The following is a 14,226-nucleotide window of genomic DNA, read 5'->3' as shown; positions in this document are numbered from 1 at the left end:
TGTGGAGGTTACAAAAATGCCACTCCTAGCCGGTGCTAACCATGCCACTCCAGAAAACGATGGATTTAGGCCCAGATCTCTGTACTGGGGTGAATGTATGACATTGTTCTGCATTCTGTCCATCAACTGTGGTTTTTGCATACTCCATAATTCACAGCACACTCTAACACCACACCATGTTGCATTATAAATCACCATAGCAATATCCATTACTCAAAACAACCCAGCCAAAATCACAACTCATAACAAATTCCACACAATATAACACATATAACACATGTTTTTTACCACTTCAGGCAAAGTATTACAAACTTTGAATTGGTAAAATATCAACCAAGTAACACTGAAATGAAAAATAAGCCACCCCTGACATGCTTAAAGATTTTGATAGAAAAGCAGACATTTGAGGTGTTACTGGTGTTGAGGGGGCTCTATACAAGAGCTGCTCTCCACCTAAACTTGGGAACTACCCAGAGTTCTCTGCGTCTTATTTGATAATGTAAACGTCACTCTAGGCTTGAAAGGGTATTGTTTTGACTCATACTGGGTGTTCCCTTGTGCCTGAACAAAGCTAAATCTCTCTGAAGAGCTATAATGATAGTGAGACATGTGTCAGGGGTTGCTTTCATTATTTCAGGTTGTCTTGGTTGGTTTTTTACCAATTCAGAGCTGTACTACTGGGTCTGGAGTGGTAAAAGGCTTTTGTCATTTACAGCTCAGCATGGATGACACTGTGCCAATACTATGCTTAAAACCTTTGCTGCAGAAATAGCAAAATACTTTGTCCCTTTCTATCTTGGCATGGATGGCACTGTGCTAATTCTATGCTTATAGATTTTGATAGAAAAGCAGACATTTGAGGTGAGCAAATTTAGAGTGCCGCTGGTGTTCAGGGTGCTCTACAGGAGCTGCTCTCGACCTAAACTTGGGAACTACTCAGAATTCTCTGCTTCTTATTTGCATAATTTATGCATCACCCTGTGACTGAAAGGGTATTGTCTATATATATATATATATATATATATATATTTTTTTTTTTTTGGGCTCAATTAATCAAGACCTGCTAAAAACCACAATATCTGGTGTCCGTTTCCCTTTCCTCAGTGCATCACCGGCTGGAGTGCGTGAGAGTGTTGGGGAAATACTACTTGGATATATATATATATCCAACACAAAGTTGCGATTTAGCACAGCGAAGACTTACGCTGTGCCTCACCCCCCACTTGGGTTTGAAAAATTGACACTGGGGCTTAACTCTGGCGGCTGCTCACTGCAGCAGTAAACTGGCACTACGACATCCATCGGGCCACAAGTGTGGCCTTCCCACAGAGGCGGTATTAAGAGTATAAAGGTGGTGCCGGTAAAGGGTCGAGGAGTCAGCCCTGTGAACTTCGTTGCCCTTTGATGAAGTGTGGAAAACGCAAAACGCGTTGGCTGGACTGTATGCTGTGGCACATAGCTTTTTAGCTTTTAATCCTTGCTGTACCCCTTTGAAATAAATGTTGGCTGAAGAACTTACCTGTTTTGGGGGCCCTCTGTAGCAGGCGAAACTTTGTTTTGGATATATATATATATATATTCACTAAAAAAAACATAGGTTTCACACTAGTTATAGTTAGGAATTAGCATTTAAAAAACCTAATAAATTCACTGAAAAAAACAAAAGTTTCACACCAGTTATAGTTAGCTGGAAATTTTACTGACATAGAACCATTGAAATTCCCACGTTATAGTTAGTTGGACTCACTATAACTTGTGCGCCTGCAATGCACTGCTGATGACATCACATATTACATCACTCATGACATGGTCAGTGACATCACTCATGACATCACTGATGACACCATCCAGGGAATGTGTGTCTTTCTGAAAAAACAATATGTTTTATATTTTAGTTTCTATTTTTGAATATGTGTTTCAAGGGTTACAATACACTGAAAGGAGGTCTGTCACTCGGTCACAAGGATGGTGTCACTGTTTTTTTATTCTTTTTTGTTGTATTATATTTTATAGTATCAGTATGAGTGTCTGTATGGTTTGGTGGGGGTATTACTTAGCACATAGATGCATCAATGACTGACTCACTGTTTGTATGTGTTTTGAAGACAGCATATGTGCAGGACTGTATGGGTTGATGAGTGTGTATATGTGTGTGTTAGTGAGTAAATGACTGTCTCACTAGTGTCTTAATGAGTAACTACATATGTTTTAATCTAGTATATGTGAGTATTGATGTATATAAGTGAGTATATGTGAGAGTGAGAGATTGTAAGAGTTCCTGTTTAAATAAGTATGTGTTTCTATAAGTGATTGTTTAAGAGAGCAAGTATGTGTAAGTTTCCTTAGAAGTAAGGTGGTAGTGTGTGTATAGCTGTATATACAAATAAATGGATGATCAATAGTTTATTTGCATGTGTGATTATGTGTGTGAGTAACTTTTGGAAGACTGTCGGTGTGTAACAGGATGTATCGGTGTTTCACTACATATGATGAGTAAATATATGTATGAGTGACTATATAGAACTGTTGGTGAATGAGCAGATGTGTATATAGATGGTGGAATTACTGAATTGGTTGTTGTAACTGGTATGGGTATCTCCATTTTTTAGAAAATGTTAGTTTCTATTTTTGAATATGTGTTTCAAGGGTAACATTACACTGAAAGGAGGTCTGTCACTCTGTCACAAGGATGGTGTCATCAGTGATGTCATGAGTGATGTCACTGACCATGTCATGAGTGATGTAATATGTGACGTCATCAGCAGTGCATTGCAGGCGCGCAAGTTATAGTGAGTCCAACTAATTATAACGTGGGAATTTCAATGGTTTATGTCAGTAAAATTTCCAGCTAACTATAACTGGTGTCAAACCTATGTTTTTTTCTGTGAATTTAATAGGTTTTTTTAAATCCTAATTCCTAACTATAACTGGTGTGAAACCTATGGTTTTTTCAGTGAATTTCAAAAGTTTTTTAAATGCTAATTCCTAACTATAACTGGTGTGAAACCTATGATTTTTTCAGTGAATTTCATAGGTTTTTTAAATGGTAATTCCTAACTATATATAGGGCAGCAAACCTATGTTTTTTTCAGTTTATTTTCAAAGGTTTTTTAATAGCAAATTTCTATAGGTATGAAATGTAATATTTTTTAAAATGAATCCTATATGGTATATTTATGTAATACTATTTTTTTAATGTATTTTGTTCATGTTTTTAAAAAAAAAAAATGTTTCGCCCTGGAGCGCTCCCGGTGCGCCTACCGGAGAGCGCAGTATTCCGACGCGCCCCGGTGCACGTACCGGGGAGCGTCCCGTTTGCGCTATTGCCGCAAATGAAAACATCATTGTGACGTATCGCGTAGCCGCGTCCGCGTGATACGCACAGCGTAAGCGCACCCACACGCATACAAACGCGCTACGTAAGTACGTCGGGTCACGCCCCGGGGCACGTAGCATAAGCGCGTCGGGTCATGTTACCTGAAAATAACACTTTTCATTGGTTCAGAACAGTTTTGGTTTCCAAATGATGAAAGCCCGGGTCATGTGACCTGAAAATAACACTTTTCATTGGTTCAGGACAGTTTTGTTTTCCAAATGATGAAAGCCCCCACCTTTTTTCCTTATTCTCACTTTGTCCTTTGACTGAGGAAGACCTGTTTGGAGATCTGTTACTACTAATTTGTACTTAAAAATGGCTTCAGTAGCAGCAGCAGCAGGAGCATCTTAGCCACCACCACCACCACCACCACCAAGAGGACCACCACAACACCACAGTGGTGGAGATGAAGAAGAAGAGGAGGAGGAGGAGGAGAGGAGGAGGTGGCTGCCAGAAGATAACACCCCATATAAGCCAAAACAGCACACTATCTGGGAGTTTTTTTTAATCCTAAAGGACCAGAAGAAAGTAAATGCGCCTAAGGTTACTTGCCTAATCTGTGGCACTGAACTTTCAAGGGGGAACCCTAACAAAAAATACTCTTTTGGCAATAACACCATGATTCGCCACATGCAACGTCGGCACCCGAACAACTACGCTAGGGCAGAGGTCCGAGAAATGGCCAGGAACCCTCCCCAATCTTCTCACATCACCTCTCAAAGTAAGCAACCCACTCCATCGGGTCCAGAAGCAAGTGAGATGGTCCCAAACATACAACCCAAGTTTGGACATTACAAAATCGTATGTATATTTTGTGGGCAAACAATTACGTATGGTGAGCAAAGCATTAAGCTCATCAACCGTGCTGGTGACAACCACGTGTGCCCCAAAAAACATTAATTTTTTCCTGTTTTTTTTGCTCGAGTTGAGCCGTTTACAATTCCCTGTTTTTTGTATGTCCCCATAAAAATAACAAAAAAATATAAAATTGTTCATAAAAGCCAAAAAAAGTACAAAATGTTCCAAAAAACAATAAAAAAATATAAAACAACAAAAAGAATAAAAAAACTGTTCTTTTTAGAACTACCTCCAATTTATAAAAAAAATGCTACTTTTAAAAAAAATCTGTCATTTTTTCCCCATGGTACGCTCCCCGGTGCGCTCCCTGGTGCGCTTCCCGGTGCGCATACTGGGCGCTCCCCCCGCGCAAATCGAAGAATTTTTTTTAATTTTTGGCCTGCGGGCCCTTTTATAGCCCCCACATCAAACCTAGGGGGTCAGGGGGGGTCTACCCTGCCCCCTTTTGGTCATTTCCCCCTTTGTTTTTGCCACCTCTTGTGTCTTGATCCTACTGAGACACAAGATGGCGGCTGCTCCGGACTGTTTGGAATGTTGACAGACACCCGAGAGCCAATCAGCTTTCCGCTCGCGTACTCGCGTAGGGCGCTGGAGCGCGCCCCGGTGCGCGTACCGGGGCGCAGTTATAGATATGTATATTTTTTTGGACCTAAATTACTCAAAAATCACTGGACCACATATCTTGAGACATAGCAAAGGCACATCGAGCTACCAGTCCCTACAATTTTGCCAAGTTTGGTGGAAATCCATTCAGCCGTTCGGGCTAAAAAGTGAGTCCAACCGCCCCATGGAAATTAACATGGGGAAAACATGTTTTGGGACCCCCCTTTTATCTCGGCCCCCGCTTCACAAATCCCCCCCTAACTTTCAGGGAAGAAGCGGAGGGCCGCGAGGCAAATTTGAGGAAACTTTCAGGCAGATTCCTCAACCGGCGCCAAAGTTATTCCCAATAGAATGTTGCGAAATCCCTATACAAAATAATCCTAACTATAACTACCTACTGGCGACCGCCAGTAGGTAATATATATACATATATATATATATATTACCTACTGGCGGTCGCCAGTAGGTAGTTATAGTTAGGATTATTTTCAATGCAAAATCTCAACATTCTATTGTGAATAACTTTGGCGCCGGTTGAAGAATCTGCCTGAAAATTTCCTCAAATTTGCCTCACGGCGCTCCGGTCCTTCCCTGAAAGTTTGGGGGGGATTCGTCAAGCGGGGGCCAGGGGCCAAGATAAAAGGGGGGTCTCAAAACGTGTTTTCCCCATGTTAATTTCCATAGGGCGGTCAACTTGGCAAACTTGGCAAAATTGTAGGGACTGGTAGACCGATGTACCTTTGCTATGTCTAAAGATGTGTTCTCCAGTGTTCAAGTTCAAGTTCAATCTTTATTTCGTTGCATTGCAACATAAAAGATAACAATAAAATACAAAACAAGTTAATACTCAAAACAATAATCAAAACTACAATTCATTGTAATTGAGCACCCTGTTATAAAATCTACAGTGGATTTTGAGTAATTTAGGTTAAAAAAATTATATATATCTATGGCCGCGCCCCGGTACGCGAACCGGGGAGCGCTCCGGGTGCGCTACGGGACTTGTGCGCGGAAAGCTGATTGGCTCTGATAGCCCCCACATCAAACATAGGTTTGATGTGGGGGCTATAAAAGGGCTCCGCTGGAGAAAAAATTCGATTTCCGCGGGGGTGAGCGCCCTGTACGCTCACCGGGGAGCGTACCGGGAATTGTACCATGGGGGAAAAAGAATGATAGAGTTTTTAAAAATGGTAGCCTTTTTTTATAAATTGGAGGTAGTTCTAAAAAGAACTGTTTTTTTCTTCTTTTTGTTGTTTTATAGTTTTTTAATGTTTTTTGAACATTTCGTACTTTTTTTGGCTTTTATGAACTATTTTGTATTTTTTTTGTTATTTTTATGGGGAGAAACAAAAAACAGGGAATTGAAAATGGCTCAACTGGAGCAAAAAAATCAGGAAAAAATTAGAGTTTTTTGGGGCAATTCTGGTTGTCACTAGCAAGGAGGATGAGCTTTATGCTCTGCTCACAATAGGAGATGTCAAGTCAAGTCAAGTCAAGTCATAACATTTATATAGCGCACTACATACCCGGAGGGTTTCAAGGCGCTTAGGAAGGGGAGGAGGATTATTTGTCAAATATCCACGTTTTAAGCTGCTTTCTGAACGCTAGGTGATTCTGGGTGAGGCGAAGGTAAGCGGGGAGTGAGTTCCATGTTTTGGCAGCCAGGTATGAGAAGGATCTGCCTCCCATGGTGGTCTTGTTGATGCGAGGTACAGTGGCGAAGGCTTGGCAGGAAGAGCGAAGTTGGCGGGAGGGGGTGTAGAAGGACAGTCGAGAATTGAGGCAGTCTGGTCCGATGTCGTAGAGTGATTTGTGTGCGTGTGTAAGCAGTCGGAAAGTAATCCTCTTATTGACGGGTAGCCAGTGGAGGTCTTTAAGGTGACCAGAGATGTGTTCGTTGCGTGGGATGTCTAATATGAGCCTGGCTGAGGCGTTTTGGATTCGTTGTAGTTTCTTCTGGAGTTTAGCGGTGGTACCTGCGTAGAGGGTGTTTCCGTAGTCCAGTCGGCTCGTGACTAGAGCGTGGGTGACTGTTTTCCTTGTTTCGGAGGGGATCCAGCGAAATGTTTTTCTGAGCATGCGAAGAATGTTAAAGCAGGAAGAGGATACGGCGCTGACTTGTCTGTTCATTGAGAGTGAAGAATCCAGGATGACGCCAAGGTTCCGTGCGTGGTCTGTCGGGATGGGTGCATTTCCGAGGGCTTCCGGCCACCAGGAGTCGTCCCATGCAGAGGGGGATTTACCTAAGATGAGGACTTCTGTTTTGTCTGAGTTCAGTTTCAGACGGCTTTGTTTCATCCATTCGGCGACTTCTTTCATTCCTTCGTGTAGGTTAGTTTTGGCGGTGCTGGGGTCCTTGGTGAGAGATAGGATCAGTTGAGTGTCATCCGCGTAAGAGATGATGTTGAGGTTGTGTTGGCGGGCTATGGCCGCGAGGGGGCTCATGTATACGTTGAAGAGGGTGGGACTGAGTGAGGATCCTTGTGGTACGCCGCAGATGATTTCAGAGGCCTCGGACTTGAATGGAGGAAGGCGGACTCTCTGGGTTCTTCCGGAGAGGAACGAGGTGATCCATTCCAGTGCCTTTCCTTGGATTCCGATGTTTCTGAGGCGTTGTAAAAGGGTGCTGTGGCAGACTGTGTCGAAGGCTGCAGAGAGGTCGAGGAGGATGAGGGCGACTGTGTCTCCATTGTCCAGTAGAGTACGAATGTCGTCTGTTGCTGCGATGAGGGCGGTCTCAGTGCTGTGTTTGGCTCAGAAGCCAGATTGTGAGGGGTCGAGTGATTTGTTGGCTTCGAGGAAGGCGGCGAGCTGGTTGTTGACAGCTTTCTCGATGACTTTGGCCGGGAATGGAAGAAGCGAGATGGGGCGGTAGTTTTTGAGTTCGGTGGGGTCCGCTGTTGGTTTTTTCAGAAGGGCGGTGAGTTCAGCGTGTTTCCAGTCTTCTGGGAAGGTAGCGGTCTTACCACAAAAAATACATGTGATCCTGAATTCACCAAACCGTGGTTGTATGCAAGGGATCGTCTCCCTTGTCTCTGGTCCCGATGGAGTGGGTTGTTTTCATTTGGAGGTGCTGGGTGTAGATTGGGGAGGGTTGCTGGCCAGTTCTCTCACCTCTGCAACAGCATAGTTGTTCGGATGCTTGCTCTGCACGTGCCTAATCATGGTATTATTAACAAAAGAATATTTTTTGTTAGGGTTCCCCCTTGACAGTTCAATCTTACAGATTTGGCAAGTCACCTTGGGCGCATTGACTTTTTCTTGCCCTCTGGGATAGAAAAAAAACTCCCATACAATGTGCAGCCTTGGCTTGTATGGGGTATTGTCTTCTTGCAGCCACCTCCTCCCCTCCTCCTCCTCTTCTTCTTGACCACCAATGTGATGTTGTGGTGGTCCTCTTGGTGGTGGTGGTGGTGGTGCAGATGCTCCAGCTGCTGCTGCTACTGTAGCCATTTTAAAGTACAACATTTTTTTACAAAGATCTCCAAACAAGTCTTCCTCAGTCAAAGGACAAAGTCAGAATAAGGAAAAAAGGTGGGGTCTTTCATCATTTGGAAAAAAAACTGTCCTGAACCAATGAAAAGTGTTATTTTCAGGTCACATGACCCGGGCTTTCATCATTTGGAAACCAAAACTGTTCTGCACCAATAAAAAGTGTTATTTTCAGGTCACATGACCCGACGCGCTTACGCTACGCGCCCCCGGGCGTGCCTCGGGGCGCGTCGCGTAAGCACGTCGGATGCTTACGTTGCGCGATCGTATTCGCTCAAGTGCTTCCGGGTGCGCTTACGCGGTGCGTATCACACGGACGCGGCTACGCGATACGTCACAATGATGTTTTCGTTTGCGGCAATAGCACTAACGGGACGCTCACCGCTGCGCGCCCCGGGGCACGCCGGAAAACTGCGCTTTCCGGAGCGCTCCCGGTGCGCGCCCCGGTGAGCGCACCGTTTGCGGCAATAGCACTAACGGGACGCTCATATTACATCACTCATGACATGGTCAGTGACATCACTCATGACATCACTGATGACACCATCCAGTGAATGTGTGTCTTTCTGAAAAATAAATATGTTTTCTATATGTATATGAAAAAGGTCGATGGAAGAATAAATGTTTAAATAATTATCTAAATGGATGTTTAAAAAAAAAATTGATTGGTTAACTTGCTTATTAAGTGTATCTTAGTGAATATATATATTAGCGAGTAATGTTTTAATATTTAAATATATGTATCAGTGTTTCACTTTGTGTATAAGTGGCTGCATGGGTTGGTGAGTACCTACATGTGTGTGTATATGGGTTATTAGATGTTTATTTTAGTATCAGTATGAGTGTCTGTATGGTTTGGTGGGGGTATTACTTAGCACATAGATGCATCAATGACTGACTCACTGTTTGTATGTGTTTTGAAGACAGCATATGTGTAGGATTGTCAGGGTGGATGAGTGTCTATATGTGTGTGTTAGTGAGTGAATGACTGTCTCACTAGGGTCTTTATCAGTAACGTCATATGTTTTAATTAGGGGTGGGTGGAGAAATACGCTCCGTTCGCGGAGTTTGCGAAGTTTCGGCAACTTCGCACTTTGCAAAGAGCGCGAAGCTGTCGTCTACTTCACAATCTACCGCGTCGCGTAGTAGTTTTTCTTCCTCGCGCGCTCAATAGCATTCTCGCTTGCGCGGTAATGACTTACCGCGGTTCTGCGTTCACTTTCTCGCTTTTCTCTCCCGGTCGCGTTCGCTACGATGTTTGGAATCCGGTCACACAATCCAACCCGACTGTGAGAACGCGAATACGTCATTCGGACGCGCGACCACGTCATTAGGACGCGCAATCTTCTTACAGCGCTATGTTGGTAGTATCGCGTTTCCGAACACGCAGAAACTGCAATCTGGCACAGAATATCTCTCGAGCATGTTAAAATTTTCTCTAAAATGTTCATTTAACCCCTCAGATTGTGATTTGGCTGGTTTTTTTTGGGCTAGGAGTCCTCTTTTTGTTTCTACTCTTTTTTTCAAGAGAAAGGAAGTGCCCCTAAGTCTCCAACTTCCTGTTCCTGTCCACCAGGCTCCTCCCAGTGCTTTGTCCATGTGGTGTTCACTTTCATTTGGAATTGGAGCTGGAAGGATCACTCTTTGTGTTTGTCTGCTGCATCATAGCATTTAATTGGATTTATTGAGGAATTTTGGATTTGAACTTTTCTTTCACAAGTAAGTTTGAGAATTGGTGTACTGTATAAATGTTTTTTGTTTTTGTTTAACTACAGTTTTCTGTGCTTCTTAATCTTTCCTAAATATTATTATTGGGGGAGGCCTGTACTGTTTTGGTATGGTTGCACAGTGCTGCAACGCGACCTTACAGTTTTTGTCGTCTTCACGCTCTCAATGTGCGTGCTCGTGGGCGCGATCACGACGTTTTGTTCAGTTTGCGCCGCCGAACACGCCGAATTTGAATTCTCGCAAGCAATATCTCTCGAGTTGCCTAAAACATTCCCGAAAATGTAGATGCTGTTCATTTTGCTAATAGAAACTCCTCAGGTTGTCATTTGCTCGTAGTTTTTGGAGCATGGACCACTCACTGTTTCTGTCCTCTATGTACCTTGTTGTTTGAGGGTGGCCTGACCATGTGGGCGGCTTGGTGGACGCCATGTTGTCAAGTCAAGCATTGTCCTTTTGCCATAGGAATGTATTGTCTATTTGTTTGTCTACTCTTTTTTTTCCTGTTTTTGGGGGTGGCACTGGCCCGGCCATGTGGGGGCGGCCATTTTGTGTGACCTTCCATCCTGGTTGCCGCAGACCTCCAAAGTTGTGTGATTTTTTTCTGCCAGTAGGCTTAGAGTCCCAGAGATAGTCAGCTGGGATGCTTGATGTAGCGGTTTCCATTTTGTCTGTTGAATTTAACATCATTTAGGGCATGGGTGGCATTGCATTGAATTTTCAGATGTGGTGTTTGGGGTGTAGTTAACTAGTTAACTCATTGGGGGAAAACTCCAAATGCCTTTGTTGTTTGTGTTGTTGTGTAACTTTCAAACCTTGTAGCCATGGGGATTTTCTTTTTTACATTAAGCTGTGATGTATGCATCCTCCTTTTTCTGGCCATATAGGGAGGGATATAGGCTTGGTTGAGTTTCTTTTTTTCTGGCCTTTGCCCTTTACCCATATACCTGTGATGAGTGCCCATGTGGAGCTGTGGTGGTAGTAATAGTAGTAGTGTGCCGTTTTGTTTTTGACAAATTGGCCTGTGTCTTGCCTTTGCTCCTGTTGGCTTACTACTGTTCACATCCCCATTGCTATCTGCTGCAGGTCACTGATGCTGCATTCATGATGCACAAATTATGGATAAACAAGTTCCACTTCCACAACATTTGCATTTTAATTATTTTCTATTCTTACTCTTACTGGATGTACTAATACTTCTAGTAGTAATTAAAGCTAAAATAAATCAATATTCGACTGATGTTGTTCTGCCTTCTTTGCTTGTAGATGCACAAAAGACTGGAGGAGGTGTCTGTCATCATTCATCGCCTGTTCTACTGCCAGACGTACGTCCATCTGTACTACGTCACGTGTGGCGTGAGTGACTAACCTGACCAGAAATCATTCTCAGCAACTTGTGCAACTGAGTGCTGCAGCTGACATCTGAAGAAGATGGGCCCAAAGAAAGCAGGTACCAGGTCCTCCAAAATAGTTGCTGAGAAGAAGGAAGAGCAGAAGAAGGAAGTGCCACTTAAGTCTGGTGTTGACCCGAAAACCTTTTTTGGGAGAAAAAAAAGTACACCTGCAGCAGCAGTGACCGTGGTCCAAGCTGGGGCCAGCACCTCCGCATCAGTGGGCCCAAGCCACCACCCCAGGCCCAAGCACATGAGTGGGGAAGAGGTAGCCAGCCTAATGTTGGAAAGCAGTGATACTGAGCATGACCTGAACTTATCGCAAAGTAGTACACATTCCACGCAAGAGGGAACACAGCAGAAAAGTGGTGAACAACAACTAGCGCCCGCAATAGTAGAAGTTCAACAACCACCGCCTGCAATAGTAGATGCGCAACAAAAAGAACAACCACAACCACCACCTGAAATAGTAGTTGTTGTTCCTCCCGAAGTCGGGGCAGTTCAGGAAATTGAGCCTGATGCAGAGCAAGAAGAGGCAGCACATCCTGCAGGAGATCTATTGGGTTCCAAATCCCCACCAATGAAAAGGAGGGTTAGTCCATTGAGTTCTTCACCAAGTATCCCTTCTGATGATCTTGATCTCAATTGGGAGCCAGAACGATCTGAGCATGAGAGGGAGAGACATCCCAAGAAGACCAGGCTAGGGAAAAGAAAGGTTCCAGGAAGCCTACCACTTATGGAGTGCAATGTTCAGCAGCCGGATAATGATAATGATGGTGATGAAGAGTCAGACCCAGTCATCACAAGCATTACTCCTGGCCCTGAGGACATGGAGACCAACAGTTTTACCCTATCAAGAATGTCTGCGACTAGGGATGTAGTAGCACGCATACCACCAACACAGGCCACACCAAAACTACCTCCAGCTTCCATTTTTACATTTGCACACAGCCGGCAGCGTCCTACATCCAGCACAAGTTCCACCTCAGTAGAAGGAGGTAGTGGTACTACTGCGCAGCCACATAGTGCAGTTCACCACACAACCTCCAGTTCATCCGGCATTGGAAGTGGCACCTCTAGCAGGAGACAAAAGTTAAGCTCCCCAGTGTGGGACTTCTTTACAGTTAGCGCAAATGAGGACAACATTGCTATATGCTCCATTTGTCATTCCTCTGTTAGTCATGGTAAGCTTGGCACAAACTACGGTACCCGAGGCCAAATGACCCATTTGAAAAAACACCACACAATCAAGTGGGAGGACCACCTACGTATCATGAAAGCTGGAACCATTAATGTTGGTGGGGAGGCAGTAGAAGGTCCACGGAACACACAGGAAGAAGAGGGAGACATTCTATTTGGTAGTGGTAAACCAAGTACCCCTGTCCCACTCCCCAGCACTGCAGTTGTAGAACCCAGATCCTCCGGATCAGCAACATCTCTGTGGCAGCAGAGTATGAGTAGCCTGGAGACACCAAGGAGAACGGGTGCGAAGTCTGCGACACGAAGTACTGCACCGGGCAAATCTGAAAGAAATACCAAGCAGCGTACCATTCTTAGCATGTTTGGGCAGGATGGAAAGTACGAGCGCAACCACCCAATAGCACGTTTATACAATGCTAAGCTTGCTAAAATGTTAGCTCTGGACCTTCTCCCATTTTCTTTTGTTGAAGGGATGGGTTTCCTGGAATTTGTGTCAACCCTCTGCCCAAAATGGAATGTTCCCAGCCGCTACTATTATGCCAGAGTTGCTGCTCCAGCACTACACCACGACGTGCTGGAATTGCCTGGAAAAACCTTGCAGCAGAGTGCAGTGCATAGTATCCACCTGACAACAGACATGTGGAGCAGTACCCAAGCCACAGATTACATGTGCTTCACTGCACACTGGATCTCTTTTTCAGGTGTTAGAGACAAGATATCTACAGGCATTGACATTACTGAGATTTTTAATGATACTCGCAAACATGCAACTGTAGCCATGTTTGCTATGGAGAAATCGCATACTGCTGCAAACATTTTGGATGAGTTCAACAGCAAGGTCTTTGAATGGCTGCGACCAAGAGGCCTCAATATTGGTTTTGTTGCCACCGACAATGGCAGTAATGTAGTCAAGGCCATGGAAGATGGCGGCTATTTCAGGGTCCCGTGTTTGGCACACTGCATCAACATTGTGGTTCAAGACTTTCTGAAAAGTGAAAGCAAATTCAGCAACTTACTGACCATTTGCAGAAAAATCTGCACACATTTCAATCATTCTTTTAAAGCCCAGAAGCATCTACGGGTCATTCAACGTGAGTATAAAATGCCAGTCAAAGCACTCTTTCAGGAGGTACCAACACGTTGGAACTCTACGTATTACATGCTCGAACGGCTGTTTGAGCAGTACATACCACTCAATGAATATGTCATGACAAGATCAGGGGATAATGCTGTTAAAGACATGACCGTTGAGATGTGGCAATGGGACCTCATTAAATGCCTGACTGAGATGCTACTTCCTTTTGAGGTCTTCACACGTGCAGTCAGCAGGGAGGACTGTACTATGAGCCAAGCAATCCCACTGTTGTACATGCTTGAGCAAGAGCTGAAGGAGGTGTCTGAAACGTACGAAGGTATGGAAGGAAAACGTGAAGCATGTAATTTTGCGAAGTCCTTAGCAAGGCGCTTATCTCAGAATACAAGGATTCAAAATAAGATTTTGTCACATGAACATTACATTACTGCCACAATTTTGGATCCACAGTACAAATTATTTGTGAACAGTAATGCAGTAATTCCTTT

The sequence above is a fragment of the Lissotriton vulgaris genome, chromosome 5 (assembly GCF_964263255.1).
Source record: "Lissotriton vulgaris chromosome 5, aLisVul1.2, whole genome shotgun sequence".
NCBI classification, from domain to species: Eukaryota; Metazoa; Chordata; class Amphibia; order Caudata; family Salamandridae; genus Lissotriton; species Lissotriton vulgaris.
This window is presented reverse-complemented; position numbering follows the sequence as displayed.